This window comes from Lithobates pipiens, unplaced genomic scaffold (genome assembly GCF_037356315.1).
Source record: "Lithobates pipiens isolate NorthernLeopardFrog02 unplaced genomic scaffold, aLitPip1_a1.2 Scaffold_27, whole genome shotgun sequence".
NCBI classification, from domain to species: Eukaryota; Metazoa; Chordata; class Amphibia; order Anura; family Ranidae; genus Lithobates; species Lithobates pipiens.
This window is the reverse complement of record NW_027507788.1, coordinates 74090945-74117195: the sequence shown is the minus strand read 5'-3', so window position 1 is coordinate 74117195 and position 26251 is coordinate 74090945.

The following is a 26251-nucleotide window of genomic DNA, read 5'->3' as shown; positions in this document are numbered from 1 at the left end:
AGAGAGAGAGAGAGAGAGAGGAGTAGGTTACTGGGAGCCCCAGGAGGCAGAAGCCATGCCATGCAGTGGACAGAGACTGATGTCCTCTGTCCAACATCAATCATATTACTTCTCTAGTTCACATTATTTATCAGTGTGCTGTGTCCTCCTGTGCCCCTTTCACCTCTCCAAAGGTCAGGGCAGCACTGCTGCCCTGACCTGTGGAGAGGTGAAAGGGGCACAGGAGGAAGACACAGACACTGATGATGTGGAGAAGTAATATGATGGTGGACAGAGAAGCTACTGTGAGGGGGTGAGGAGGACACTATCATGCCCGCAGCCTCTGTCCACCTCCTGTGGCATGTCCGCTGCCTCTGTCCACCTCCTGTGGCATGTCCGCAGCCTCTGTCCACCTCCTGTGGCATGTCCGCAGCCTCTGTCCACCTCCTGTGGCATGTCCGCAGCCTCTGTCCACCTCCTGTGGTATGTCCACAGCCTCTGACCATCTCTCGTCTTTTATACACCGGGATGGGGGTTACAGGAAGAGACAGACATGTGTGGATTGTGGAGAGGAGACTATAGAATAAAACCAGAGCCACCAAGCTGGAGCCGTCTGACTGAGCCCTGCACGGTGCACCTGAGAGCAGGTCAGTGACAGCGTCGCCAGGCTAGTCTGAGGTCTATTGTAGCAGTCATCAATAAAGGACAAGAATGGTGGTGTGTGTATGTGTGTGTATGTGTGTGTGTGTGGGCGGGGGGGGGGGGGGCGGCATTGAAGGACCCGGCCTTGGGGAGGCAAAGGGAGTAAATCCGGGCCTGCTGACACTGCCAGTACATACAGCTCATGGTATGCTCTGCACTGCCACTATATGCACTAGTTACTGTGCATGGCCCTGCACATCTTTACTACTAAAACTCACTGCATGCCACTAATTGCCTACCCACGTGCACAATCTCTGCATGGAGACTACATATTGTGGCTGCATAGCACACACATTAGCACCAACAGTAACACTGAGCGGGGAAGGGGGTTGTTAGGTACACGGCATGGGACCTTATGATTTTGAAAGACAGCTCTATCTCTAGCAATGACCAATATAGTTCTCAGTGACTCTAGCAGTGATCAGTGTAATGACACTGAGTCCCAAAAATGTGTCTGTGAGGATGACTAGAGCCTACTGTCACCTCAGTCTCCCCAGCAGAGATAGGACAAGGTCATCCAGTACCAGGGGCGGACTGACCATTCAGCCACTCGGGCACTGCCCGAGGGCCCCGGGCCACTAGGGGGCCCCATCAGGGTTGCCAGCCTCAGTAAAACCAGGGACAGTATGTAAAAATCTGTGTTTTTTTTTTTACATCTGCCTCTGAAATGTCCGTTAGCGACGTCCTTTTGGTCTATCTGTGTATACTGTGTGTACATGTATGTATAACCTGTGTGATTGTATACTGTGTGTGTGTGTTTGTGTATACTGTGTGGCCCCATAATCTCTGATTGCCTGGGGGCCCCATAATCTCCTATTGCCCGGGGGCCCCATGAGTTGTCAGTCCGCCCCTGTCCAGTACCCAACTGTGCCTGCTCTCCCCTCTCAGGTGGAGATTTGGGGAAAATAGTGACATGCAGAGCAAAATACTGTACCTGTATATGCATATATATTTGCAGTATGTAAGAGTGCACATATAAGGGACTAACAGTAGTAAATAAAAATAACCCTGCATCGGTGGTGTCACTGGAAGGAAAAAATGACCCTGTATCAATGGTGTCATTAGCTGAAAAAAATGTCCCTGTGTCAATGGTGTAGCTAAGAGGAAAATGGCACTGCATCAGTGTTAGTGGGGATAAATTGCAGCCAATCAGTGAAGGGGAGATATTGGCGCGTGCATGTACAATGAAGTACACACGCACAGATTACTTTATAGTGCAGAGCCCAGGGCTGAGTTGTAAGACATGGTGGTTATCATGCAGCTTTCGGGGACTCACTCTCCTGAAATTGAGAACTGGACCCATGTCACCAAAATCATCCTAATATATACACAGATATGTAAAAAAAAATCCCTACGCTCTAATTTATAGTAGTCAGCATATACAATTTTATCAATATGTCTTTGTTAATATATCTTGAAATCAATTTGGATATATCAATAAAATACAATTTAAGTCCTCCCTAATCCATACTTTAAAATATGTTTAATAAAAAATAAATATATTGACACTATATATCTAACTAAAAAAGGAGGCATAAACAGTATTAGAACCAACAGCCTACTGCTCTATAAGGCCATTGCTCTAACCACTATGCTATCACTTAAGGGCTCAAGAGAGCTGCCTTCTATGTTTAATATGACATTAATTCTCTGTGAAACAGTACCAGTATTAGTCCAGACGAGTAATTGCTATGATCGATCTGTTATGACCAGTCTCCTGAAATTGTAAACTGCCACCCCAGGGAAACTGAAGATGACACCCTAATGATCTCATCTGATTACCCTAATATATACACAGTTTTTTCTTTTAAATCTCTGCTCTCTAATTTATAGTAGCCAGCATATACTACAACACTTTTGTGTGCTCAATATATCAGTGTGTCTTTGTTAATATACCTTGAAATCAATTTAGATATATTGATAAAATACAATTTATGCCCTCACTAGCTCATATTTAAAAAAATATATACATATATATATATATAAACACACATACTCTCATCCAGACTTGAACCCATGACTCCACCAATGTAAGCCTGCTTCTCTAACCACTATGATAACTCTCTTTAGATAATTAGACTTGCTTTTATGTTTAATATGAGGTTACTTATTGGTGAAACAACTATTAGTCCAGATAAGTAATTGCTATGATCAATCTGTTATGACCATAGACACACATTGTCCTGCTGCCTTCTAGCCATTCACAATTCCCTCATGTAGGGGTAATAGTGCAATGTTTTCTACAAGTTGGGGTGCAGAGCTGTGCTGGCCATTGTGCTCTGTTATCTATGGTAGCTGTGTCCCCCCTCCCTCACACACAATACACACGTTTTCAGCATGGCTCTTTATGTTGGAGCAGATGACAAAGAAGGATAAGACAGCAAAAAGAGGAAACTTTTAATACAGTAGAGGAACCAGAGAACCCAGCACTGCCTGCTTCCCTATACTGTGTGCTGTAACTAAGATATATTTACATATCCATGTACAGAGCAGGAGACATGCATGTCTGCAGAATGATGGTCTGTGGGTGTTACTACATTATTGCTCATTGGTCCTAAAATCTTAATACAGACTATAATATTTATAAACTCAGAATTCTGACTTTGAATCTCAGAATTCTGAGATTCAAAGTCAGAATTCTGAGATTCAAAGTCAGAATTCTGACTTTGAAACTCAGAATTCTGACTTTTAATCTCAGAATTCTGACTTTAAATCTCAGAATTCTGACTTTGAAACTCAGAATTCTGACTTTTAATCTCAGAATTCTGACTTTAAATCTCAGAATTCTGACTTTGAAACTCAGAATTCTGACTTTTAATCTCAGAATTCTGAGTTTAAATCTCAGAATTCTGACTTTTAATCTCAGAATTCTGACTTTTAATCTCAGAATTCTGACTTTGAAAGTCAGAATTCTGACTTTAAATCTCAGAATTCTGACTTTAAATCTCAGAATTCTGACTTTTATTCTCAGAATTCTGACTTTAAATCTCAGAATTCTGACTTTTAAACTCAGAATTCTGACTTTCAAACTCAGAATTCTGACTTTTAATCTCAGAATTCTGACTTTAAATCTCAGAATTCTGACTTTTAATCTCAGAATTCTGACTTTCAAAGTCAGAATTCTGAGTTTGAAAGTCAGAATTCTGACTTTCAAAGTCAGAATTCTGACTTTAAATCTCAGAATTCTGACTTTAAATCTCAGAATTCTGACTTTCAAACTCAGAATTCTGACTTTGAATCTCAGAATTCTGCAAAAAAAAAATAATTACATTTTTCAATTCTGACTTTGAAAGTCAGAATTCTGAGATTAAAAGTCAGAATTCTGAGTTTGAAAGTCAGAATTCTGAGATTCAAAGTCAGAATTCTGAGTTTTAAAGTCAGAATTCTGAGATTCAAAGTCAGAATTCTGATTTTTTTTTTTTTTTTTGATGGCCCCAGGGCTCTTCCATAGATACCAGCAAGTTTCCAGACTAATTGAAAGCAGCCTGGATGTATTGTAGAGCAAAATGGAATATTATTTTCCTTCTCTTTCAACATAAATTTACGATTTTGTTATTTTTTTTCTTTTAGTAAATGCTGTCACCAGTACAGCAGAGTCATCATATAAATGGTGTGGTAGTGATCAGGGACACTGACTGGTCACAGTATATAGAAAAAATATATATTTTTTTCAAATATGTTTTTCTTACTATTTTTTTCCATACTGTGACCACTGTACTGCTCTGGGGAGGTGATCACACAATGATTGCTTATAACAGTAAATATCACTGTTATAAACAACCATTTTTATTGAATGAAATTTATTCATCCAGTGTTTACTATTGTGAGTAGCTATGATTGGTTACATCTAAATCACATGGTACAGATGGGCTGCGATTGACCCATGTGATCACTCTGACCAATCACAGAGATCAACACAAGTTAGAGAAACACTGCTGTAGATCTATGCTAGGGATAAACTTGGATCCATATTCGCACAAAAAAGTTAAAAAACACAAGAAATATTATTAAACAATAGGGATGAGCCAAACACCACCCGGTTTAGTTCTCACCAGAACCTGCGAATGGACTTAAAATTTGCACAAACTTTAGAACCCTGTTAAAGTTTATGGGACTCGAACGTTCTAAATCAAAAGTGCTAATTTTAAAGGCTAATATGCAAGTTATTGTCCTAAAAAGGGTTTGGGGACCCGGGTCCTGCCCGAGGGGACATGTATCAATGCAATTTTTTTTTTAAAAACAGCTGTTGTGAAAAAAAAGTGAACTATTCCTTTAAATATGGTACCTGGGGGGTGTCTATAGTATGCCTGTAAAGTGGCGCGTGTTTCCTGTGCTTAGAACAGTCCCTGCACAAATGACATTTTTAAAGGAATAAAAGTCACTTAAAACTGCTTGAGGCTTAAATGTAATGTGTGGTCCCGGCAATATGGAAGAAAATCTGTGAGACAAACGGCATGGATACCCCCCCCCCCCAGTCCATTATCAAGCCCTTTGGGTCTTGTATGGATATTAAGGGGAACCCTGCACCCAAATTAAAAAAAGGAAAGGCGTGGGGCCCCCAGGCCCAATATACTCTAAACAGAAGTATACAGGCGGTGCAAACAAGACAGGGACTGGAGGTTTGTTGTTAAGTAGAATCTTTGTAATTTTGAACTGGTACATTTTTAAAGTGTAGCTCCAGCCAAAAAATCTATTTCTAGCTTTTTGGAAAATATAGGGAAGGATTATCACTCCTGTAACATTTGTTTTACTGTCTGTGCACTTCTTCAGATGATTTTCACCTCACTTTCTGTCCCAATGAAAAATGTTTTTTGAAAATTTGGGTTTTTTAGTAAAACGAGGATTGGTGATAAAGCATCAGTGGAGAGGAGACACGTTTTTCCCATATCAACTCTTAGCCCTTGTACACACGGTCGGAGCTTCTGACGGAATGTGTCCTATCGGACCATTTTGTCAGATAATCCGACTGTGTGTGGTCTCCATCGGACTGTTTCTGTTGGAGTATCCGATGGACCAAGTTTTCCAACTTGTCCGTAAAATTTTTCGACAAAATGCTTCGATCGGACATACTCCAATCATGTGTCGCCTACTCCGACGGACAAAGTGCCACGCATGCTCAGATCAAATTCCTAGACCAAAGCTATTGGCTACTAGCCTGAACGTAGTCCCGTCGTAACGAAATAACGTCATCATGTTATGTACAATCGGATTTTCCGACAACTTTGTCCGACCGTGTGTATGCAACAGTTTCGGACAAAATCCGTCGGACAAAATCCAACGGATTTGGTTGTCGGAATGTCCAACCGTGTGTACAAGGGCTTACAGGAGAAAATTTCCCTTCCTAGGGGTAGATTTAATCTCACTTCCTGTTGTCACCTTCCGTTTGCAAGTAGGAGATGTTTGTAAGTTGGATGTTTGAAAGTAGGGGCCTACCCTATATGCTCTGCAGAAATATGGGCCTAAGGTGTTGGTGTTGGCACAACACTGTAAGCCCTCACAGTTACTCTTGGTGGGCTCTGGAACTCCGTGCTGTGAACTATTATATCAAGAATTGTAATTACATGCCATTGTTGAACAGCAGTAGAAAAATTGGGCCTTTGGGGTGGTGGTGGTGTTGCCACAACACTGTAAGCCCTCACAGTTACTCTTGGTGGGTGCAGGAATAGGCCCTGATGTGAAATATTAGATCAAGAATTGTAATTACATGCACAGGGGCAGAACAATTGGTGATGCTGATGAGGATGCACCGTGTCCTTGACCAGCACTGTTGCCTCTAGACACAGAGCCTGCTTGCCCTCTTTTATTGGCTCGTGACTGTCTGCCTCTCCTTGTTGGCCTTCCAGACATACTAATGGCCTGCAGGGAGATGTAACTGCACAAAGCTGGGACATATATACTGATATACTGCAGCTGGCAGAATCAACTACCTGCCTGTAGTATTATTAGTATGAGAACACCAGCAATTGGGATAGCTTTAGGTGCACACTGTGCAGATGACACCATACACCAACTGTAATTACTGCAGCTGCCTGCCTGTGGTATAGGATCAGAAAAACATCAGCAATTGGGGTAGCTTTAGGTGCACACTGCAGATGGCACAATACACCAACTTTAATTGCTACAGCTGCCTGCGGATAGGATCAACAGAACACCAGCAATTGAGGTAGCTTTAAGTGAACACTGTGCAAAGGACACAGGAACGAATCTAGCTAAACTGAATACAGTGTATATATATGTTTGTGTGTGTGTATGTATGTGATATATACACACACACACACACCACCTAGGATGCGTGTGTGTGTGTGTGTGTATATGTGTGTGTATATATATATATATATATATATATATATATATATATATATATATATATATATACACACACATACACAATACACTGACTATAGCTAACTGACTATCCTCCTGCCTGCTCTAACTCCAATGAAATGAAATCACACTGTCTCTCTGTCTATCTCTCTCCGCCCGCTGCAACACACTACACAAGGCTGCCACGCAGGCAGCCTTATATAGTGTGCGGCATGTACTAAACCTCCTGAGCCATAATTGGCCAAAGCCACCCTGGCTTTGGCCAATTACGGCTCTTTGTACAGACGCGCTGTGATTGGCCAAGCATGCGGGTCATAGTGCATGCTTGGCCAATTATTAGCCGGCAATGCACTGTGATGCCGCAGTGAATTTTGAGCCGTTACGCGCCGCTCGAATTGGGACATAATGTTCAGAATTCGCCGAACGGACGAACAGATGATGTTTGAGTTGAACGTGGGTTCGACTCGAACATGAAGCTCATCCCTATTAAACAATGGGCAGACTTGATGAGTCACATTTTTTTATTTTTTTTGCTGCAGTCACCTTTCTATGTTTCCAAGATTAAATAGGTAATAAATTACTTCTATACAAACTACCATAAGAAAAAAGAACTATGTCCAGCATTAGAGGAGGCTACTCTATCAAGCAATGGTCATTGACTGTAGAAAAATGCTGGCCCAGATGACAATCAGAGTTGGGCGAACAGTTCGGCCCTGAGCATTAGCTGTTTAGGTGTTCCCTGAACAGGGCAAATTTGAAGGGTGTTCACCCACTTCACAGTGCATTTTGTGCCCTGATTGGCCAAAGTTTTGCCCAATTAGGGCACACCATAAGCTGGTTGTTGAGCAGTGGGGCCATCCTTAACAACGCAATGATTCATCAATGGGCTTCCCCACTGACAGCTGAGTTAAAAAATAAACGGCATGGGTCCCCCCAGTCCATACCAGGCTCTTATCTAGGCATGCAGCCTGGCAGGTCAGCGAGCCCTCCCTCAACCATACCAGGCCACATGCCCTCAACATGGGGGGTGGGTGCTTTTGTTAAAGCACCCTGCCTGCAAACCCCCATAACCACCAGCCAGTTGTGTGGATGATGCCCCCAACCCAAAGCACCCACCCCCCCCATGTTGAGAGCACGTGACCTGGTATGGTTGGGGGCTTGCTCGCTTGTTACCTCCTCCCTTTACTGACCTTCTGGGCTTCTTGCTCAGATAAGGGTCTGGTATGACTTTTGGGGGGACCCCACACAGTTTTTTCCTTTACTTCTTTTTTTAATAGCTTTGTGCCGACAATTGCAACCATGAGTCATTTTAGATGTGATTTGACTCTTTTTTTTTTTCCTTTAAATGTCATTTTTGCTGCAGCATGTTCTGTATATGTTATAGATGCGCCACTTTACAGGCAGACTAAGGGAACCCCCAGGTATATTTAAAGTAATTTTTCATTTTTATTGTTGCACTTTAACCACTTCCCGACCAGCGAACGACGATGTACGTCGACAGAATGGCACGGGCAGGCATATTGGCGTACAGGTACGTCCAATATTTGATGCCGCCCTGCCATCGGGAGAGCGCCGACGGCGGCGCGCTCCCGCGCTGGTCTGGACCCCGTGAGTCCGGTCGCGGGACCCGCGGCCTCGATCGCCGCGGGCATCCTCGCGATCGTCTCACGGAGCGGCCGAATGGAGGAAATGCTGTATAAACAACATTTCTCCATTCTGCCTGGCAACTAGTGACGCTGATCTCTGCTCCATGTGATTGGAGCAGAGATCAGTGTACACTAAATGAAAGCCCAACCCCCCCACAGTTAGTAACACACCCCTAGGAACACTTAACCCCTACACTGCCACCCACTGGTTAACCCTTTCACTGCCAGTGTCATTTACACAGGAATCACTGCATTTATATAGCAGTGATTACTGTATAAATGACAATGGTCCCAAAAATGTGTCAAAAATGTCCGATGGGTCCCCCACAATGTCGCAGTCACAATAAAAATCGCAGATCGCCGCCATTACTAGTAAAAAAAAATAATAATCAAAAATTATTAATAAAAATGCTATAAAACTATCCCTATTTTGTAAACGCTATAACTTTTGCGCAAACCAATCAATAATCGCTTATTGCGATTTTTTTTTACCAAAAATATGTAGAAGAATACGTATCGGCCTAAACTGAGGGAAAATTTTTTTTTTTTATATATTTTTGGGGGATATTTATTATAACAAAAAGTAAAAAATAATGCGTTTTTTTCAAAATTGTCGCTCTATTTTTGTTTATAGCGCAAAAAATAAAAACCGCAGGGGTGATCAAATACCACCAAAAGAAAGCTCTATTTGTGGGGAAAAAAGGACGTCAATTTTGTTTGGGAGCCACGTCGCACGACCGCGCAATTGTCAGTTAAAGCGACGCAGTGCCGAATCGCAAAAAGTGGTCTGGTCTTTGACCAGCAAAATGGTCCGGTCTGCAAGTGGTTAAGCATCATTCAAATTACTTCTCCTGGAAAAACAATCCCTCAGGGCAGTACCCATACCCCTTTTATGGTCAATTACATGCATATAAACCTTCAAAATGGGCACTTTTTCCTGTTTGGCTCCCACAGACTTCAATGAGGTTTGCCATGTGGGTTAGACCTTTCCCCTATTTGGGAGTTCTGCTGCGTTCGGCCCCTCTATAATGACAATTGGCCCCTGGACTTTTTGATCAATTAATATACTATACATGTAGCACCCTTTAGTGTGCTACTAGAATAGTGCAGGAAAATGTATTTACTCATGGTAAAGTGAGTTTGAATTTGGGTCAGGGTTTACTACAGGTCAGGCTGGAATGACTCACAGGAAGCAGGTCTCTGATGCCTCCCCTGGATCTGGAAGGTTGGAGAAACTTCTAAAAGTTAGTGGTCAGAGGGTTGATCTGTATACCTTTAGAGAACCAGTAAAATCCGCAGGTGTACTGTATCGGCAGGGTGGATAGGTCAGCCCTTAAATATGGATGAGTCATGCTAGCATGGGAGAGTCGGTGAAGTTTAGAGTGCTGAGGAGGCTGTCTGTGGCCTAGAAGGGATCTAATGCCGCATACACACGATCGGAATCGGAAAAAGCTCTGATGGTTTTCCCGACTGAATTTTGCTCAAGCTGTCTTGCCTACACACGGTCACACCAAATTCCAATCGTTTATAACGCGATGACGTACAACAGGACTAGAAAAAGGAAGTTCAATAGCCAGTAGCCAATAGCTTCTGTCTCGTAGTTGAATCTGAGCATGCGTGATTTTTGGCTTGTCGGAATTGCATACAAACAATCGAAATTTCCGATAGAAAGTATTTCTGTCGGGAAAATTGAGAACATGCTATAAATTTTAGGCTGGCGGAAATTCGGACAGCTAAATTACATTGGAGCATACACACGGTCACATTTTCCGATGAAAAGCTCTCATCGGTCTTTTTCCGTCCGGAATTCCGATCGTGTGTACGCGGCATAAGGGGGGGGAGAGTCTCTACCTCCAGGCTGGGCTTGGGCTTACAGCATCACAGTTTGTCTAGGAGTCTTGTCTGAGAGAAAGGAGGACAGAGTGAGTACGTCAGCACACCCAGGGATTATCTGAGATTGCCACAAGCTTTCTAAAGGGACAGTGTTGTGCTTAACCCTTTTATCCTTGCCCTGGCAGATCTTCAGAGCAGCCAGGAGGGCTGTTAGCAGCTGCAAGCAGTGTAGCTGGGCACACTTCTATATTAGGAAAGGATGTACTCCTGCATGATGTTTGCTTTAAATTTTTGCCATTTCCAAGGGTTGCTAAAGCTCTTAGCACTCCCTAGTCTGTAATGGAATTTTGCAAAAGACTGTGTGTACAGGAAGGAAAACAGTCCAGGATCTTTTGTACGGAAGCTAGTTGTCCCCTTGTTTGTTCTTTGATTCTAGTTGGGCATCCCATGAATCCCTTTACCCCATCCAAATTGGTACCCCTAATAAAACATCAAAGCAAGGGACTTCCTGTTTTTGGATGCAAGCACAGAGTGTTGCCTGACTGTGCAGGAGTAGGGGAGCCATTTACCAGCAGCCCCTGGGGGGGGAGGGGGTAGTGCTACGTACATAAGGCAACATGGCTTGAATAACTTGGGGCATCGTGGGACAGGAAAAAACTCCAATACACTGATAACTGGGCCCATGCTTCAATGCTGCTGAATTATGCACTCGTTTTCCCCCATGTTCCACTTACACACAGTACAGTCGAGTCAACAGTGGGAAGTAATAATTTGAGATATGCACAGCTAAGTGATATGTCATGATTTCATTGTTTATAAACCTTGTTATGGAAATGGTTAAACTGCAATTTTTTTAATATATAAGGGATTGGTTAGTTTGGTGCAGCTGCTAGAACAAGAGAGGTTTTCTTTTTCATTTGGGAAGAGGGAAATCAGTCTAGGCCAGCTCTGTGAAGTGTTGGGAGTAGACCCAGTCTCATAGCTTCCAGCTCAACATGTGATTTGCAAAAAGTAGATTGTGACCCTGGAAACTTATTTTTCGGAGTCATACCCCATCACCTGGAGTGTACTATTACCCAAGGACATCTCTTCCTGTGGTCTAACAAAATTACAAATTGTTCCAGGACTACTTCAAAGTACCAAGCATAGTCTGATCACATATATATGCATATTTTACTGGGCAAAATGAAAATAAAAAACAAAAAACCACAACAAATCAATAGTTATAAAAATAAATGGTATGGTCAGATAAATCCTGGTTTATGGGGGCGTGGCTTGGCACGCGTCAGAGATGGCAGCCTAAACAAGGAGCTCCGTTGAATTCGAGGCCCTAGCAAACCTTCTCTGCTGGTCATCACCCGAGGATGAACAAACAGAACCGCGGCACACAACATATGCGATCCCGCCTTTCCATCGCAATGTCAGTGGGCAGGAACATATCAGAGATATTTAAGAACCAGGCGGTGGTACAGCGTGCATCTGCAGGGGGAAAGATGGCGCCGGAGCACCAGGAGGAGGATCCCAGCGAGGACTCCCATTCTGCCACGGAGGATAATGGTAGGAGAAATGCGAGACCTGACCATCCCCTCACTTATGCAGATATGTCAGGCTTTGCAGCTGACATTAAAGCTTCGTTCTCTGCAGCCATCACAGACCTAAAAAACAACTTATTAGTCCTCACTGAAAAGATGGCCACCACTGAGACTGCAGGAAAGATTAGAGACAAAGCCATACACAGGTTGGACAGAGTTGCTTCTACCCACACACAGCATTTTATTGAGTTAAACAGACACATGGAGGACCTCGACAACAGAGGGAGAAGGAACAATATTAGAGTCCGAGGCGTCCCGGAGTCAGTCAATGCAGAGCAGATAATACCTGCTCTCCAGAGGGTTTTTAACAGCTTATTAGAGAGGCCTGAGGATTCGGTCATTGAATTTGTCAGGGCCCACAGAGCCCTCAGAGCCAGAGGTCCAGATACACTGCCCCTCATGATATTATCTACTGCCTGCAAAAAGAAGAGATTATGTACAAAGCGCGCAGAAATGATCACATAGTGTTCAATGGGGAGAACATAAAACTTTTCCAAGACCTCTCGCAGATAAAACTTAAAAACAGCAGAGCTCTGTGACCCCCTATTGGATGCCCTAAGGGAAAAAAACCTCCGCTACACATGGCGCTTCCCCTTTGCCTTCTTGGTGTCCCATAATGGCAAGCGACATACACATTCCGCACACAGAGTGACCGCCCGGAATTTTGCAATGCCTTACACCTAGACCTTATTGACCTTCCGGAGTGGTACCAGGAGTTCATGCTACCACCAAGCGACAGGATTCCACCTCATTCTCCCTTGGCGACACCCGAAAAACACCATTCCAAAAAACAGTGACAGACTTGGCAGGAGGGTCACGGTATGGGTACGCCCCACAGTAGGGCACACCACTCCAGGTCCTCACTGGATGACTAACCGTCACATGGATGATCCCTTAAGAACACCGATTCCATTATGCATGGACTGCCACTACAACATATCCTCTGGATACACAAGAAACTTGTATCTCACTGTACAGTGTCCCTGACTTAAAACTTCCCCTTGCTGAACAGGAGTTAAGCAGCACATGCTTATTACTGCAATTACCATTCTTATCAACCGGTTAATGGGGAGGTGAAATCTGCATTCAGTCCACATTTGGAACGGTTTGACCACCTACCAGGCTTAGCCAACACGGCCACACCGGTTACATGACTATGCTGAGCTTGGATGTTGTAGCAACAGCATGCTTTTCTAGGTTCTAGACATGCAAGTACAGCACCCAGAGACATGACTCACTTGCTTGTCAGCAACAGAGCATACGTTGCAGGGGGAACTGAACCGTCCCTGCAATTTACACTGCAAGATCAAGTTGCTGGTAAGGTCTGCTCTGAGACGCCACAGGAACTAGACGTCAGTCTTTAATCTGTTGTCACCTCACCTTAAGATCATAACCCATGTTATAAAGAATCGGTTATGTCTTATGCATTTCCCCTGGTTGGCGCAAAGCTCAATGTGCTCAGCTGGAGGGCACCACGGGGGGGTTGAGAGGGGTGGGGGGCGATCACACCTTACCCACCCTGCTCACTCCTCGCTAAATGATTCCTCTAAAGTTCAGCTTTACTGTTTTTCTGTTATTAGGCTTTGTTATTTAGTTCGGTTGACAGTTCTTAATTATTCATTTGTAATTACAAGTCAGCTAATACATTTCTTCTCACGGCAGAGAAGACCCTAAGCACGTTTAATATGCCTCATTGGATCAGGGCTTGACATCTCCATGTCTTTGATAGTACTTTATTGTTATCCTTATTTGGATGACAGTGGTTATCACTTTGATTGCGAGTCTCCCCTGTTCCCCCAAAGAAGGCCGTTTAACAGCAAAAAACAGGCAGGTATTTTCCTCTAAAAACATACCTAAATACTCTGCAGTACTCCTGGGACAGTAGGGGCAATAATGTCTCGCAAAAGAGGACAAGAAAGGGGACCAAAAAAGCTGTCATCATTTACATTTAAACAGAGCAGTGAGCTGACTAAAATCCAAGATGGCGCCGCCGGAGCTGTGAGGAAAAATAATACAACTCACACAAACCTTTCTGCTAGCCATCCACCTGAAATGGATGAGGAATTATCATCCTCATATTCTAATGGCTCCTCTCAACTATCCCCAACATCTCAGGGACCCGCAAAATTGCGGATGAAGCTGGATTTATCTTGTCAGGCAGCTGATACTGTGAACACAGCTCTGCATAGTGATAATGCTATGTCCTCATTACAGACATCTATAGCTGCTTTCCCAACATCAGGTCAGCCAGTACTAGATACCACAATGAAAGAAATGCTTGTGTCATTACAATCATCTATTATATCTAATCTATCCTCCATGATTCATAAATTCTCTCTTGATATGAAACACATGGATGGTAGACTGCAATACGTTGAAAACAAAATGGAGGAATGCACTGAAACAGTGAATGAGCTAGTGGATGCATGTACAGAACAAAAAGATGATTCCATGTGGGTCAAGATGAAACTGGCAGATCTCAAGGACCACTCATGTTGAAACAACATTAAAATGAGAGGAATACCAGAGTCAGTTCTACCTATGGACTTACGTAACTATGCAAATACACTATTTTCTACATTATTGCCAGAATTATCGCTGTTTGAACTTACAATTGATCGTATTCATAGAATTCCCAAACCAAAACATCTAGAAGAATCAATTCCCAGAGATGTTATTCTGCGAATTCATTTTTATCAAGCTAAAGAGCAAATTCTCTCCAAAGCGAGGGACCTAACTACTCTGCCACCACCATACTCAGATATACAATTATTCGCCGATCTCTCGCAATTTACACTACAAATGAGAAGACAGCTCAAAACTGTAACAAAGGCATTATCTAATCATAAGATCACATACAAATGGAGACCTCCAGCCACTATCTTGACCACTTACAACGGGAAACATTTTGCTATATCTACCATTGAAGATGGCATGCAATTACTCCAAACATGGGGTATTATAGTTGATCTTCCACATAACACCCCTGCCTTGAAGGAAAAACCTACTTTGTTCCACTTTGAACAAAAACGTGAACAAAATAGAATTAAATACAAATGAACTACTCCTGCCTGTTAAATGCATTACTGACATATACGGTCTGGTTTGACGCTCAATACCTTACTACTTGAACTTCACCCCCTATCCTGGTCAGCATTCCTTTGAGTGGATTACTGCTGACTCTTGGAAAATATTTTTTTCTTTACTCTTTTATTTTTTATTCTCTCCTTTTTTTTATTTTTTTTTATACATTTTTTTTTTTTTCCTCTTGCAATATATATTGCCAAATAACTACTAATAGAGTAATAACTCGTTTTTTCATAGGTTTGAGAAAAAAAATCTAGATTGTTGTGTGCATGATTTAATAGTAACTGTGAACTGATCATATAACGTTATAGAAACTACAGAATATTATTTTAGAAATATATAGAATTATAGTAACATCTAATTTTGATATATATTAATATGTCTTTCAAAATATTGTCCCTAAATGCAAGGGGACTGAATCACCCAGCGAAATGAACCTCTATGTGGAGGTCTGCCTTATCCTTTAATTGTGACATATTATGTGTTCAAGAGACACATTTTGCTAAAGATGCATATCCCAAATGTCAACATAAACATTTTTCTCATATTTTTCAAACAAAATTCTCCAAAAAACAAAGAGGGGTGTTAATAGCTATTAGAGATACTATTACATTTCAGTTAGATAATTGTATCACTGACCCTGAAGGCCGCTATATTTTTTTGATTTGTACCATTAACAATATTCAATACACCCTTGTATCCATTTATGCTCCGAATATGAGGCAAATGCATTTCATAAAAAAAAACGATAGAGGAGGCGAAGAAAGTTCAAAAAGGACACTTCCTGATATGTGGAGATTTCAATTTGATTCCAAACAATGATATGGATTCTTCTGCTAAGTCCAAACACTATGCTTCTCCCCATGATAAGTTCATAACTTCAAACGACTTATTTGATGTGTGGAGATGTGGACATGCTAATGAAAGGGATTACACATATTTGTCACCACGGCACAATACCTACTCCAGAATTTACTTATTCTTGACAGATAAATGGCTGCTTGACAAGATTTCATCCTCCCATATACATACGGCCACGTGGTCAGATCATGCTCCCATTAGCATGTCTATAACAACCACATCATCCCAACAAAATTCATATATAAGGAGAGCTAATAACTATATTCTCCAAAATGAAAATTACTCCACAACACTCCAACACCTTACTGAATTCTTTTCAATTCGACGTCTATATCTGACCCAATGATATTATGGAATTCTCATAAAGCTGTTATGAGAGGGGTGTTTATGCAATTAGGTTCTAAAGCTAAAAGAAAGAGAACTCAGAGAATAGATGAACTTACTAAGGAGATAGCCAAAGCTGAGGAACACAATAAAACTGATCCTTCTCCTTTAATTAAAACACAAATTTTCCAGTTACGTAATGAATTAAGAACCCTACTTCTAGAGACACATGAGAAATCCTATAAAAAATTCATAGCTACCACTTATGCAACAGGGAACAAAGCAGGGAAAACAATGGCATTACGCATTAAAGGTTATCGATCTAAGACTAAAATTCCCTTCCTCTACCATCCTCACACTAATGAAAAATTGCTTAAGCCTTCTTCAATAGCTGAAGCATTTAGCTCATATTATAATGATTTATATAACATTAAGAACAATGGCGATAACCATCAACCTTCTCAGGAGGAGATTGAAACCTTTTTGGAGAGCGTCAAACTTCCATCTATTTCCCCACAACAATTAGAATTTCTCAATTCTCCCTTTACTATCCTTGAAATTCTACAAACTATCCGTATTCTTCCTAACTTGAAATCACCTGGTCCAGATGGCTTTACAGGGGAATATTTTAAAAAATGTCAAAGTACTCTAGCACCTATACTATGTGACATTTATAATTTAGCGGCCAATTCTTCATCATTTCCCAATTAAATGCTGAATGCTTTTGTTGTAACTCTTCCAAAACCAGATAAGGAACCATCTTCACCTGAAAAATTTTAGACCAATTTCCTTACTCAATTTAGATGTTAAAATGTATGCGAAACTTATAGCCAAAAGACTAGATAGTTTGTTACCCTCTCTTATCCATAGAGATCAATCGGGGTTTCACCAAAGGAAGACAAGCATCGGATGCTACTAGAAGAATGATAAATATAATACACCATGTAGAACTCACCAAATCGACATCCCTGTTTCTGTCGCTTGACGCTGAAAAAGCATTTGATAGAGTTCATTGGGGATACCTGTCATCCGTTCTGACTACATTTGGCTTAACAGGTCAAATCAACAAAGCAATATTAGCCCTGTACTCTGTCCCCTTGGCTCGAGTGTATACTACGGATTCTTTATCACCTCCATTCCCAATAACAAATGGTACAAGACAAGGATGCCCCTTATCCCCCCTAATTTTTAACCTTGTTATTGAACCCCTAGCTGAGAGTTTTAGGTCCAACAAAAAAATTCTAGGAGTTACTATTGCTGAACAAGAACATAAAATCAACCTTTTTGCAGATGATGTTGTTCTTATGATTACTGATCCTGTGAAATCCTTACCGGAATTTTCAGGAAACACTAAATATGTTCAGCAAAGTTTCTTATTACAGGCTTAACGCAAATAAATCTTGTATATTGAATTTGGGGAAAGATGAAAATACTACTAAACATCTTAAATTAAAATTCCCATATACATGGACTGAAAGTACAATTAAATATTTGGGTATTCTATTATCAAATTCATGTAAAACACTGTTCCAATATAATTATATTCCACTTCGTAATGCATTACAAGAAAATCTCACTAAACTAGCATCCCATGAATTTTCGTGGATGGGACATTTGGCAGCATTTAAAATGCTTCACCTTCCACAAATTGTATACTTTTTTAGAACTCTCCCGATTCCAATTCCGTTAAAATATTTCCAATCCCTTCAGACTCTGTTTTCTAGATTCATCTGGCAGGGTAAAAAATCTAGATGTGCTCATTCAAACTTAGTGAAGAAACGTCAAGCTGGGGGAACAGGGTATGTGGATTTCCAAGATTATTATTTAGCCTCGGTTCTTACACAGTCTAAGGAATGGTTTCTATCTCCTCCATCTACAATTTGGGGGAAGATGGAAACTGCTAAGATCCCAGGAAATAATCTATCAATATTGATTCCTTCCATGGCACTTGGAGCCAAGATACCTTCTCGCATTTCCCCAACAATATTAGCGACACTTAAATCCTGGGTTCGATTTCTGCATCTAACTTCCTCACACCCTCTTCCTACCAAAGTCCAAATTCCGCTAAATACTCTACATAATTTTATGAAGACAACCTCATTTACACCATGGATAGAGAAGGGAATTAAATATCTATCTGATCTACTTGATAATGGGGTGATCAAACCATTTCCTACACTTCAAAAGAAATTTCAATTGCCAAATTCAGATTTATTCCTCTACATCCAAACTAAGAATTGCATTTCCAACCTCCCATCATGGACCTATAATGTTCCCCAATCGGCTTGGTCCTTCCCATAGATCCCCATATATCAACAAAAATGATCTCTTTTTTCTATAATCTTCTTCAACAAAAAAGTGTGTTTACAAAGACTATCCCTTTAATTAGATGGGAAGAAGACTTAGGATACACCTATACAGTTGACCAATGGGAAAAAGCTTGTAACACCACATATAAAGCCACATGCTGCTCTACATTATGGGAAGTATCCATTAAATTGACTCAACGCTGGTATCTTACTCCTGAGAAAATATCTAAATTCAACGGCACATTTTGACGACAAATGTTGGAGATTGTGCGGCAAAAAAGGTGATATGTTGCATACATTTTGGACATGCCCTAAACTTGGGAAGTATTGGGAACAAATCTTTCAAGTTATGTCTGAAATTACCAAAACAGTCATTCCTCCAAATCCCTCACTGGTTCTATTATCCATTGATCTTGATAGATATCCTATCCAGTTTAGAAATGTGTTTACACATATTTTGCTGTCAGCCAGGATCAGTATAACGAGGAACTGGAAAAATCGACTCAAACTCATTACATTTATGAATCAATTCTAGCTCTTCGGCCTCACAAAAGAACATACTCATAAAATATGGCAGCCATGGTTAAAATGGGCTAGTCCCCAAAACATTGCACGAGTTCTTTGTTCCTAGATAACTTGAATTAAAAAATTACTTACCCCGCTCTAATATTTTAATCTTTGTTTTGTATCTATTAAATGACAGGTTACTATTACTGTCCCGAATACAGTTTAGCACCCATAGGGGTGTTCGGGAATATATTTAGGTTCATCATCTTTGAATTACTTGAATTGGCAGTATATAAATATATGAACATAATATTTATATTACTTTTGTGTATTGTCTCCACAATGGATGTATTAATACCCTCCCGATCGTTATCTTTATTATCCCGATTATAATTGAGATAATTAATATGGTTTTCTTTATATTATATTTTTTATTATTTTTGGATACTATTATCTATGTATCTAAATACTGTAACTGATCTGTTATTTAGTCATAATTTCTGTAAAAAAAAGACAAACCAGGTCCCTAAGCTCACCGACTTCTACTTCACAGAGGCACACCACTCGACTAACGACTCCTCTAAATCAAAGGGGGTATACATTTTACTGAGTAGGGAGGCCTCATTCGAGGCTACGGATAAGTTGGTGGACCCGGGAGGGAGGTTCATTTTCCTCAAGGGAATCTGCTCAGGTGTATCCACCACCCTAGCGCATGTGTACTTCCCCAACGCTTCTCACCTGTCATTTTGCAGAACATTAGTGAGGAAACTAGAGGGATTTAGTGCGGGGTGTCTAATTCTGGGAGGGGATTTTAATATTCCTCTCAACCCTCTAATGGACACCTCCTCAGGGAAGACATTCATTTCCTTACACACCCTAAAGAAAATAAAAACACTTCTCCACACCCTAGACCTAGTAGGCACATGGCGCTACTTACACTCAGATGACAAAGACTTTTCTTTCTATTTGATCCCCCACGACCGCCACTCGAGGATCGATTACCTCATTATCTCACAAAGGGATTTACATACAGTGTTGGAAGCTCATATAGGGATTCAAACAATCTCTGACCATGCACCAGTGTCAGTTGGCCTTAGACCAGCCAATACCACCAATAAATCTTCAATATGGAGACTGAACTCCTCCTTATTAACAGACCCAATTTTGCTTCCAAAAATTAGCACGGCCCTGAAAGAATTTTTCAAGCACAACGTGACACCCAGTATGGATCCCCTGTCGATATGGGAAGCTCACAAGTGTACCATAAGGGGGGTGTTGATGAATTTGTGAGCCCATAGAAAGAGGGAACGAGATAAAGAAATCCAACAATTATCACAAACAATACGTCACCTAGAAACCCTTCACAAGCAGTCCTTAGCTGCACAATCAGCAACAACGCTCCTTGAGTCAAGGAAAGCCCTCAGTTACTAGAATCTAAAATCAAACGAATCCTTTTCTTTCGGAAAAAGATTTACTATGAGCAAGGGGACAAATCTGGACACATGCTCGCCAGAGCCCTGAGAGAACTCACGACCAAAAGCAATATCTCGGGCATTCAGAACAAGGAAGGTCATATAGAAAGGACGACTGACAAAATAACCCAACACTTCCAAGAGTTTTACACCAAACTCTATAACCTCCCTCCACAGCACAAACCACCTGACCTAAAAGGTGGTAGACTCCAGGTGATACAGGAGTTCCTGAAGGACTCGGACCTCCCCTCACTCACAACAGATGACTCCAAAACTCTTGACATCCCAATAGACCAAGCAGAAATCAGACTAGTCATCAAAAAACTAAAAACAGGCAAAAGCCCAGGACCAGACGGTTACACAGCCATATATTATAAAACGATTGTGGACATTCTATTTCTGCACCTTCAAGACACACTGAACTCTCTAGCAGATAGAAAGACGATCCACCCAGACTTTTATCAGCATACATCACAGTAATACAAAAACCGGACAAAGACCCGGTACAATGCACCAGCTACAGGCCGATTTCGTTGTTGAATCTAGATGTCAAGATAATGACAAAAATCATTGCCACAAGACTGAAACCCCTACTTCATAAGCTGATAGGACCAAATAGATTTAGTTCTGGCAGAGAGGCTAGGTATAATGTCACTAAAGCCCTGGACCTGATACAGGCCACCCATGAGCGAAAAATCTAGGGCCTTCTCCTGTCGACTGACGCGGAGAAGGCCTTTGATAGAGTAGCCTGGGACTACATGTTTGAGACCTGTAGACACATAAGCTTAGGACCAAGCATGTTAAACTGGATAGCGTCCCTATACCAAAATCCTTCGGCCAAACTTAAAATAAACGGCACACTGTCCAGTAGGGCAGATCTAAACAATGGTACCAGACAAGGCTGCCCATTATCCCCCTACTTTTTATCATATTACATGAACCATTCATCAGGAGAGTTCTGGCCAACAGTTCGGTATGGGGATTGAGGGGCGCGGGGAAGGAGTTCAAGGTGGCGGCTTACGCCGATGATCTACTGTTCTTTTTGACTGAACCTCCCATATCTATCCCATCCCTTTTGAAGGAGTTCGCAACATATAGCTACATTTCTATACTTAAGATAAATCATTCTAAGTCAGAAGTGATGAATATCACGCTTCCAGTCTCAGTTCCAGGCGATTCAGATCGCTTTGTGCGCTATACAAGTATTTCATTCATTCATTCATGGAAAACAGCTCCTTCAAATGGGTCACACATGCCATCAAATATCTGGGGGTGTGGCCTGACACCCAAGATCGATTCCATCTTTACCCGCAACTTTGCACCCCTTCCCAAATCCATTGAGAGAGACTTGCTGCACTGGCACACCAAAATCTTCTCCTGGTTTGGCAGGGTGGCAATCTGTAAAATGAACATTTTACCTAAAGTCTTGTACTTACTACGCACTCTACCCATCAAAATACCCTAAAGTTTCTTCAGATCCATGCAGGCCCTCCAGATGCGATTTATATGGGCGCATAGAACACTGCGTATCAAATTTTCCCTACTAACGAGATCCAAAACCTTGGGAGGGATGGGGATACCAAACTTTAGAAACTACTACCATGCCACACACATTGTGATAATCTTAATTTGGCACTGCCCCTCTGACCTGAAGGACTGGGTGTCATTAGAAAATGACTCAAGTCCAATCCCCTTACTCATCTCCCCATGGGTCCCGAAGTCCACATATCCTCCAAAACTAAGAAACTATCCTTTAATAGGGCAACCCTGGGAATCTTTCATCTCCTATCCAAACAGGACAAACTCTCCTCCCCCCAGGGCCCACTCACCCCACTACAAAATAACCCTGACTTTACACCAGGAATGGGGAACCAACTTCTACAATGCAACAACAAACAACTCCCACTCCTAGTATTTCACTGCTTCAACAACAGGACAATGAAAGACTTGAATGACCTCATGACTGACAACGACATACCCAGCCTTACCTTTGTGGACATACTTCTAGAAACGCACGTACGCCAATAAACCCTCCCGTAAAAAGCTTTTCACTGGAGACCTTACTGAGATGGAGTCAGTGTGCTTAAAAGGAGAGCAGGTGTTAAAAACTACCTCTGCAGCCTATGAGTGGTTGCAGCACCTGAAGGAGGCGAAGAGCGATAGATTTAGAGAGAGATGGTCAGACAAGCTGAACATGGACATCACAAGTGCTCAGTGGGAAAGGGCCTGTATACTAGCTCATAAATGCTCTATCAGCACAAGAATGCAGGAAACCGCATATAAAGTACTCACTCACTGGTATGTAACACCCGAAAAGATCCACAAATGGTACCCTCAATCAAGTGACATATGCTGGCGCTGTAAGAGTGAAAAAAGGCACCTTGTTACATATCTGGTGGCAATGCGAGAGAATAGGACCATATTGGAATGGAGTGATAGAGATGATATATCGGATCATGGAGACCAAACTTACATTAAACGCAGCATGCTGCTTACTTCACATCTCCAACTTCACCCTGAAGAAGTACAAAAACTCCCTAACCAGGCATTTGATAAACGCGGCCAGATCGCTTATCCCATTATACTGGAAAACACCCCCGCCCTGAAAGAATGGATACACAAAATCTCTTTCATATGTGAAATGGAAGATACCAAGGCTCAATCAGAGGAAAAAGTTGAGCGCTACCATAAAACTTGGTCTCCCTGGTTGGAATATAGGTTCTCTCAGGAGTACGAGACAATGGTTGCGTAACAAAGTTGATGATACATACTTGTTAGCCCATTAACCTTGGGAAAATGTTACCTAAGTACCAATCTAGAGAGACCTGTTAAAATAATTACCGATAATTCAATGGCAGTTTCCTCATTTAATGCTGCCCCATGACGCAACATTGTATAGGAACCTTCACTTTACCTCTTAGGCCGCGTACACACGCGGGGACTGTTTGCCCAACCTTGTTCGTCAAACAGTTTCGGCAAACAGTCCGCTCAAAATTTGCATGAGCGGACTTGCCCACACACGAGCGGACTGTTTCAGCGAACTGTTTGCCAAACAGTTCGCTCAACCTTTGAAATGAACGGACTCGCCCACGTAAGGAGGAGGCAAATCCGCCCATTTCGAGCGCGTGTACAGGTAGGCGGGGCCCGCGAAGGAGACGTCGCGGGCTCCGCCGCCTGGAATGGGCTTAAAGGGGAACCCCAACGCCGAAAAAAATCGGCGTGGGGGTTCCCCCAAAGTCCACACCAGACCCTTGTCCGAGCACGCTACCCGGCCGGCCAGGAAAGGGGGGCGAGCGAGCGCGCCCCCCCTCCTGAGCCGTACCAGGCCGCGTGCCCTCAACATGGGGGGGTGCCTTGGGGAAGGGGGGGCCGCGCGGCCCCCCCACCCCAAAGCACCTTGTCCCCATGTTGATGAGGACAAGGGCCTCTTCCCGACAACCCTGGCCGTTGGTTGTCGGGGTCTGCGGGCGGGGGGCTTATCGGAAAGCGGGAGCCCCCTTTAAGAAGGGGGCCCCCGGATACCGGCCCCCCACCCTATGTGAATGAGTATGGGGTACAATGTACCCCTACCCATTCACCTGTGAAATAAAGTACAAAAAAAAACACAACACAGGGAAAAAATATTTTATTGCACAGCTCCGGGGGTCTTCCGTCTTCGGGGGTCTTCTCGCCGGACTCCTCCGCTATCTGTGTGTAGCTCTTTTACTAGCGGAGGAGTCCGGCTTTCTTCCTCCCCGCCGCCGGCCTCTTCTCCCGACTTCGGGGGTCTTGTCCCCCTCTTCGGTTCTTCTGCCGGGCCACCGCGCCTTCTTGTAGCTCTTTTACAGGCGGTGGCCCGGTCTTCTGTCGCCGCTGTCGTCGCCGCCGCCGCCGCCTTCCGTTCTTGTTCTTCTTGTTCTTCTTCTTCTTCTCCTGGAGATGTTGACTCGACGAGCTCTCCGGCCGGAATGCCAGAGCCGTGCTGTGCGGTCACTTATATAGTGACAATGGGGCGGTGTCACATGGTATATGTCACATGGGTTGGTCACATGGTGACCCCGCCCCCTTACGATGTCATAGTCCCCATGTGACATCAACCCATGTGACCAACCCATGTGACATATACCATGTGACACCGCCCCATTGTCACTATATAAGTGACCGCACAGCGCGGCTCTGGCATTCCGGCCGGAGAGCTCGTCGAGTCAACATCTCCAGGAGAAGAAGAAGAAGAACAAGAAGAACAAGAACGGAAGGCGGCGGCGGCGGCGACGACAGCGGCGACAGAAGACCGGGCCACCGCCTGTAAAAGAGCTACAAGAAGGCGCGGTGGCCCGGCAGAAGAACCGAAGGCGGCGACAGAAGAACGGAAGGCAGCGGCGACAGAAGACCGGGCCACCGCCTGCAAAAGAGCTACAAGAAGGCGCGGTGGCCCGGCAGAAGAACCGAAGAGGGGGACAAGACCCCCGAAGTCGGGAGAAGAGGCCGGCGGCGGGGAGGAAGAAAGCCGGACTCCTCCGCTAGTAAAAGAGCTACACACAGATAGCGGAGGAGTCCGGCGAGAAGACCCCCGAAGACGGAAGACCCCCGGAGCTGTGCAATAAAATATTTTTTCCCTGTGTTGTGTTTTTTTTTGTACTTTATTTCACAGGTGAATGGGTAGGGGTACATTGTACCCCATACTCATTCACATAGGGTGGGGGGCCGGTATCCGGGGGCCCCCTTCTTAAAGGGGGCTCCCGGATTCCGATAAGCCCCCCGCCCGCAGACCCCGACAACCAACGGCCAGGGTTGTCGGGAAGAGGCCCTTGTCCTCATCAACATGGGGACAAGGTGCTTTGGGGTGGGGGGGCCGCGCGGCCCCCCCTTCCCCAAGGCACCCCCCCATGTTGAGGGCACGTGGCCTGGTACGGCTCAGGAGGGGGGGCGCGCTCGCTCGCCCCCCTTTCCTGGCCGGCCGGGTAGCGTGCTCGGACAAGGGTCTGGTGTGGACTTTGGGGGAACCCCCACGCCGATTTTTTTCGGCGTTGGGGTTCCCCTTTAAGCCCATTCCAGGCGGCGGAGCCCGCAACGGCTCCTTCGCGGGCCCCGCCTACCTGTACACGCGCTCGAAATGGGCGGACTTTCCGAGCGGGAACAGTTTGCTCATTTCGAAAGTAGCCTACACACGGGCGGACTGTTCGCTCAAACACAGTTTCAGCGGACAGTTTTTCGGAATTTCCGAAAGACTTTGTCCGTCCAACTGTCCGCTGAAACTGTCCGCTGAAAGCCCACACACGGGCGGACTGTCCGCCCAAACACTGTTCAGCGGACAAGGTTGGGCGAACAGTCCGCCCGTGTGTACGCGGCCTTAATGTTCTTACTTTCTTTCTTTTCTATCCTCTCAATTCTGAACTCTCCACCTCTCACGGAGTACAGATCCATGCTCGGCGATCATAACCCACACAAGCCCAATCTGTCTGATCTGACCTACCAGCTTTGGTAAGGCCTGTTTGAAGGGCTATGAACCATCATTATAACGTAATTGTGTAAACAATAGTGTTTTGCTTGTTAGTAAACACCTGAATGCGATTTACCTGTTCATATGTACTTAAGTTTGTAATTTTAATACTTTTCAATAAAACTTTTATGAAAAA